The 7,333-nt window shown below is 45.8% G+C and overlaps 1 long non-coding RNA gene across 1 annotated transcript; it reads left to right on the top strand.

The window, feature by feature from the left end:
* The first annotated feature begins 1,970 nt into the window (after positions 1-1,970).
* LOC131506226 (uncharacterized) lies at positions 1,971-2,910 on the top strand. The gene is made up of 3 exons (XR_009258807.1): positions 1,971-2,183; positions 2,305-2,422; positions 2,534-2,910. It is a non-coding gene; the product is annotated as an uncharacterized LOC131506226 (long non-coding RNA).
* The last annotated feature ends 4,423 nt before the right edge of the window (positions 2,911-7,333 follow it).

Below are 7,333 nucleotides of genomic sequence, written 5' to 3'. Positions count from 1 at the left end.
AGAGTCCACTGGGCAGCCGTCCCCATCGGGTTCCCCAGACCCACTCCCAACCCCTCCATTCAAAATGTCTCATGAGGAATTCGGGGAGAATCGGGACTGCAACTCATCGGTCCCTACTGGTGGGTGTCCTTGCTTTTGATATCCCTGTTCCTTCTGGCCTCCTTCGGGACCCCAGTCTCCAAACTGGTGTCTCAGGGAGAGTCCTTCACCAGCTTTCACTCTCTCATGGGTTGAGGGCCAACAAGGTTTGCTATCGGGTGGCCTGCTGGGAGCTCTGAGCAGGGGCAGGTCTCTGTTCAGTCTGCTCATCCCTCCTTCCCCTGGCTGGCCCCTTACCCTTCAAGTCTGTTTTATGTCACCTCACCTCTTCAGACAGGTCTTCCTGGGTATTCTCAGGTTTTCTCCTGAGCTGTCCTCGAGCATAGCACCCTGTAAATCCCATTTGTGTTGCTTTTCTCAATTTGCGACGGCAAGTTGATTTCCGCGTTTACTCTTCCCATCCACCCCCCCCCCCCCCCCCCCCCCCCCCGCCATGAGCTCCATGGGATCAGAGCTGTCTGTTTTGTTCGTCCTTTTCCACTCAGTGCCAGGCACATGAGGCATGCTTAGAAAAATTCTGTTGGGTGGATGGATGGTTGGACAGATCGACGCATCTGCTCCAAGGCTTGTTGCTTAGCACAAAGATCCACCTTCCTTTCCATAGGCAGCCTCAGGAACTCACCCGGTTCTGTCTTTTCTTTTCGGACCTGGGTCCTGGCCCTGAACACACAGAGGAAAAGTAGCTGTCATATATTCAATGTTTAGTAGGTTCCAGGTTTTACACAGGGTGCCTTACACCCATCATCTCGTCTGAACTTGAATCTTCAAGGCCTATTTTTTCAAAAGATCGGGCCTTGACAGGGGAGTCAAAGGGAAGTGCAGGCCACAGCTCAGAGTCCAGACGTGAAATCAACTAGACATGAGTTCAAATCGTGACTTCGCTTGCTATGGATTGACATGGATTTTTACTGAATAATTGCTTCCTGTGGTTGTGGTGACAGTTAAGTAGGATTGAGAGCACAGGATGGGAATTTAGTAAATATCTGTAATTCTTTCTAGCCCTTCCACAAAAGTTCAGACATCTAGAGACCAAGGACTGTGTTTATTCTCTTCAGTCACTTTGTCTTCTTTATCTTCTTTGAACCCTTGGTTGCTTTCTGCTCTCTCCTGCCCACCCAGTACACCTTCTGGTAGAGAATCTGTCTTTTTATTTTATTTTTATTTATCTATTTATTTTTTTAAGTAGGCTTCACGCTCAGTGTGGAGCCCAACATGGGGCTTGTTCTCACCATCCTGAGATGACACCTGAGCTGAGATCAAGAGTCAGATGCTTAACCGACGGAGCCACCCAGACGCGCCTCCCCCCGCCCCCCGCCCCCATTCCAACTTTCTAGTAGAGAATTTGTATGGGATGTACCTTCTGGGGCCTCCACTGAGATCAATGACCCCAAAGGGAGACTGAAGAACTCAATGACCCAGTCATTTCCTTGTGGAAATGAAAGAAAGAGATGCTAACATGATCCGGAAGTCTTATACATACCAATCAGTCCTAACCTTAAGGGTCCTGATACTAAGTGAGTGCAACTGGGCTTTGCAAGGCACAGCTAGCTGGTTGGTCACTACCACCAGCCAGAGCCTATCTAATACTGGGCATGTCTGTTTACATCTGACTCCCTCAGAAAGCAGGCCCAGCATCTTACTCACCTTTGTAAGTCACCAGCCAATCCAGTGCCCGCACACAGTGGGTGTCCAACCGATTTGTTGAATCAATACTTCCTTTCCAACCCCTCTCACCCATATTATTGGATCTTTACCTTGTTAGGGTGCTTTTTGGAGGGTCTACTTTTCAAGTTTGATCTTTGACCTCCACCTGGGTGGGAATTGGGGGGTGCAACAAGAAGACCATACAAATATAATTTCTCCTAGGGTCTCTACATGTCTAGGCAATGCCTGCCTGAAAACTGCCTGCTTATGGAGAGGCTCAGTCCTTGGCCAGATGGAGCTCTAGTCCAGCGAGTGAACCCCAATCATCAGTAACAGCTGTGGGCCCCAGGAGCTCCCTGCAAAAGCAGAAATACCAGCTGATATGAGAAACTTCCCACTGACTGCAGTGAAAGCAAGAAAAACGAAACTGGAGTGTGAAGGTGGGGCTAAACTATTTCTCTTACATATTATTAACCATAACATCATTGTTTGAACAGGGCTTTGGAATTGATAAAATGCTCTTTATTGTATCATCTCATTCATTTGGCTTCCAATTTGCAGATGGAGAAACTGCTCTGCGACAGGCCACGACAGCATCTGGAACCTTCTGTGATCAGCTGCCAGTATCCTTTAATGAGAACTCATGTGTTCCTTGATATCTCTCTGGGAGCATCTCAAGGTAAGTAAGGACCTTGTGGCGGTCAGCTGGATGACCCCTAGCTGAGTGACTGTAATTGTTCTGACCGTTATGGGCTCACAAACCTTTTTTTTTTTTTTTTTTTTTTTTTAGAGAAAGGAGATGTTCGCCAAGATGGGATTTTCCCAAAAGAATTCTTTAGAAAAAGTGCCAGAACTTTTACCTTCCACCTTGACAGTCCCCAGAGACAAACTGAAAGGACCTCGCTTAAATGCCTCATCCGAAGGGTATTTGCAATGCTGGCTTCATCATTCAAAGCAGGAAAGGCCTTTGTCATGGTCAAATGGCTTTAATGTGTTCTGAATGCTACATAAATTCAAAGTTGATGGCTCATTTATTTGTTGGATTGAAGTTTTATACAATAAACTAAGCCTTGGTATTTACTAATAACTTGTGCACTGCCCTTTGTTTGTTTAGAACAGCCAGAAGGCAAAGAAGTTGACCGAGTCCCTCATGGCCAATGTGGTATTCAGATCCTGGCATTTCCTGGGACAGTTTATGGATTGGTGGTGGGGATGATAAGAGGGTTGTTTGTGGAGGGGGCAAGGGACATTGTGGAGAAAAGAGAAGGGGAAACGTTGCAGATACGTGTTTCCTTCCAGGCTAATTTGACATAGTCCCACCACACATGCTTCAACTGCTGAACTCAGTGAGCTGGGAATTCAGAACATTGAGTGACAGGTCAGGCTTGGCTGGTGACTTGTGGCATGACCTTGGAAGATTCATTTTCCCTTGCTGTGTCTCGCTGTCTCACTCTGGAAAAAAAAGAAAAAAAAGAAAGAAAAAGAAAGCAAGCAAGAAAAGAAAGCTTATAATAAATTCTATTCATTGTTCAAGGTGAGTTTCCTTAAACTACTCTCCTTTCCGGAGATCTTTGCTCTATACCTCTATCCCACCCACAAAAATCTCTCTCTTTCTCAGAATCCAAGAGGTGTCATTTGTCCCACGTATTAGGGGCAGGAACACAGGCTTTGGTGGGCAACTGAGCTGGGTATGAGTTCCAACTCGGCCACTCATCTCAATTTGAACAAGTTCACGGATGTTTCTGAGCTCCCATTTCCTTTTCTGTAACATGGGAATAACGGCATATATCTCATTATGTTGTTGCGGGAAGTATAGGATTGGATACATGTTGAGTCCTCTGTTAAGTGCCTAGAATTTAGGAAGTAGTACTCCTTATAATTAGGAGCAATATTAATTACAGCCTAAACTTTGGGGTCCAGAATAGATCGTCAGCTCCTTGGACTGGGTGACCTTCTGATCCTTCATAGCATTCAGCACATGGAGATTTTTTTCATGGTATTTTCTGTGGCAATAGATGCTCACAGCCTATCTGTTCAAGACAGATAATGTGACTGCCTCTCAGAGGACTCACTGAGAGCAGAAGAATCTTTGGGTTTATTTGAAGGGCAAGAATGAGTTCTGGGAATGACACACGTGGGCAGTATCTGAAAATCTCTCCATTTCCATGGCTGAGGAAATAGATTCCTGTTAAGATTGGATCATAGGATTTGCCTTCAGCACCTCCTCATTTCCAGACAAAGACATCCTCCTTCCAGTCTCACTTATGAGGGCCACCAGCGGGCTCATAAGATGGGGTAGGTTCTAGTTGCAAAAGGAGAAAATGGCTTGCTGGGCTAGAGCTTCAACTCAGGGTCTCTGGTATCTCATGGCCTCTTGGATGCTGGCACCTGACTGTCTGGGTCCCGACCTAAGGCTTGCGGCCCTTGAACACCCTGTAGATGACACTGGCAAGTCGTTCCCCTCCTTCCATGTTGGGCAAGTCTTAGTTTTTCCAGTCTGCATATCTTCCCAAGTTATTTAGAGGAATTCAGACTGGTTTAAGCCAATCAACGGTAGTTCCATTCCCCAAATGTAGCCAGTGAGAATTGAACTCCTGAATAAGATTTCTTAACTCTAAAAAAAGGGATAAAAGGGGGGCACCTGGGTGACTCAGTCAGTTGAGCATCTAGCTCTTTATCTCAGCTCAGGTCTTGATTTCAGTGTTCGTGGGCTTGAGCCCCACGATGGGCTCTGTGCTGACAGCATGGAGCCTGCTTCAGAATCTCAGTCTCTGCCCCTCCCCCCCCCATCAAAATAAATAAACAAACTTTAAAAAAAGGGATAACGGGATACCACAAAGAACTGGTTCCTTATATTATTAGGATTCTCCAGAGAACCAATAGGATCTGTGTGTGTATGTATGCATGTAGATATATATTTACTACAAGGAATTGGCTTACATGATAATGGAGACTGGTAAGTTCCCAGATCTGCATGGTGAGTTGGTAAGTTGGAAACCTAGGAGAGCCTATGGTTTAGTTCCAGTCTGAGTCTGAAGTTCGGAGAACCAGGATCCAGTGGTGGAGTTTTAATCTGAAGGCCAGCAGGCCCAAGATCTAATAAAAGCTAATGTTTCAGTTGGAATCTAAAGGCTGGAAAAAGACTGATGTCCCAATGTGAAGGCAGTCAGGCAGAAGAATTCTGTCTTACCTGGCAGGGAGGGTCAGTCTCTGTGTTCTATTCAGGTCTTCAACTGATTAGATGTGGCTCACCCACATAAGGGAAGGCAATCTGCTTTACTCAGTATATTCATTTAAATCTCATCCAAATATACCTTCACAGAAATACCCAGAAGAATGTTTGATAAGATATCTGGGCAACCTGTCATAATGACACATAAAACTGACCATCACATTCCCTTTCTGATTTGGTATATATCATTAGTTGATTGTGTCTCTCAAAAAGATATGTTGAAGTTCTAACCCTTAGTACTTTAGAAGCTGAACTTATTTGGGAACGGGGTTCTTGCAGGTGTAATTAGTTAAGATGAGGTCAAATTGGAATAGGGTGGGCCCTATTCCGACATGACTAGTGTCCTTATAAAAAGAGGGAAATTTGGACACAGCTACGGAGAGAAGGCCAGGTAATGACAAGGGCAGAGACTGGAGTTCTACAGCTGCAAGCCAAGAAATGCCAAGGATTTTGCAATACCAGAAGGTAAGAGAAAGGCATGGAAGAGATCCTTCATTGAAGCTCTCAGAAGGAACCAACCATGCCCACACCTGTTTTCTGACTCTGGTGTCCAGAACTACGGGACCATAAGTTTTCTCTTAAGCCACCAGTTTGTGGCACTTTACTACAATAGCCCTCAGGAACAAACATGTATGATGATGTCATGCCTGGGGCTGCTTACAGACGCACTGAAGATTATGGTGCAGAGTCAGAAAAACATGGGCCTTGGATAAATTTGTTGAGCCTCTGAATTAACCAGCTCAGAAACTGCCCTACATCTAAATTTCTTTGTAATAAGGATAGCACGTATCCTTATTGTTTCAACCATTTGGGATTGAACTTTCTGATACTTGCAGACAAGTGCATCTGACTAATGGACTGATCTCACATCTTCCCTGCTCAGACAGACCCCCTTCCGAGTTCCTTGTCTTTGTCAATGGCATCACCATCTGTCCATCATCACCCATCACCAGATGCCTAAAGGAGGAGGAACCTGGTTGTCATCCTTGGTGCCTGCTTCTTCCCTCATCCCTCTAAGTTAGTCACTCATTACGCTTCGACAATGACCTCCTTACTGGCTTTCAATCTGGCCAGCCATCACTTCCTTGGTACTATCCTCCCTCCTCTGTGTTATCTTAGTAGCTTAACTGGACTCTCTGTGCCAAATCATGATGGACCTAAACCATTCTCTTCACTGAGACAGAGTGATGTTCTGTAATATATAATTTTTTCAGGTCACTCTCATTGTCTTTAGAGCAAAGTTCAAGTCCAAACTTCTTAGCCTGGTGTTCGTTGTCATTCATGATTTGACTTCTGGTTGCTATTTCAGCCTTGTCTCTTATTACCTGTCCTCTGGTCAGACTTCGAGTTGCTGAAATTTTCATTGTCTGTCTCTTGCCTCAGGACCTTTGCATATGCAGCTCCCTCAAGATGAAATGCTACCCACCTCTCTTGGCCTGCCCAGTGTTAACTCATTCTTCAGGTTTCAGCTCAGCCACTCCCTCCTCCAGGAGGCCTTTTCTGATACTCTGCCATGCTTTGGTTGGATATTTTCAGATTCTAGAACAACACGGATTCCACCCTTATCCTTCACACGGCCTAGAGGGCCCTGGGTTCTGGTGGCAAAAGCACCTGTGACTCTGAACCAGTGGCTCACAGCTGATAGGGAGCGAGGAGACCTAGGTTCTTGCGTGTCTGCCACTGAGGAGGTTGTGGGACCTTGGGAAAGTTCCTGGCATCATCAAGTGAGGGAGTAGGGCTATGTCAGTAATTTTCAAACTATGTCCTTCAGAGCCTGGGGGTTCCAGAGAGATGGCCCAGACAAGGGGCCAAAGAAGGGCAAAACAACTCCTAGATCCCATTCAAGTCTTATGTATCCTATATTGTGCTTTCATAAGAATTTCTTCAAAAACAAAGAAAGTAATTAAGAGCTTAAAAATGTTAGAAAGCCACAAATCTTTCGTTTTTTGTTTTTAAAGTTTATTTATTTTGCAAGAGTGTGTGTGCATGTGTGTGGGGGGGGGGGGGGAGGAGGACAGGAAAGGAGAGAGAATCCCAAGCAGGCTCCGCACTGTCAGCGTGGAACTGTTGTGGGGCTCCGACTCACAAACCATGAAATCATGACCTGAGTTGAAATCAAGAGTTGGATGCTTAACCGGCTGAGCCACTCAAGTGCCCGGAGAAGCACGAATCTTTCTAACTAAGGTCTCGTTCAGCTGCCTTTGTAACAGAGGCAGGTGGAGACGAGGAGAGGTTGAGGAAACAGGAGGCAAGCATGGCAATGTCTATGAGAGGAGGGGAGGAGAACGTCAACCTTCCCGATTGCTCTGGCCCGCTGAAACCCGGTCCAGGTTGTGGGAGAGGCTGTGTGCTGGGACC

This window comes from Neofelis nebulosa, chromosome 3, assembly GCF_028018385.1.
Source record: "Neofelis nebulosa isolate mNeoNeb1 chromosome 3, mNeoNeb1.pri, whole genome shotgun sequence".
Taxonomy (NCBI): domain Eukaryota; kingdom Metazoa; phylum Chordata; class Mammalia; order Carnivora; family Felidae; genus Neofelis; species Neofelis nebulosa.
The sequence above is the reverse complement of the archived record's forward strand: the minus strand, read 5'-3'. Positions and strand labels throughout refer to the sequence as shown.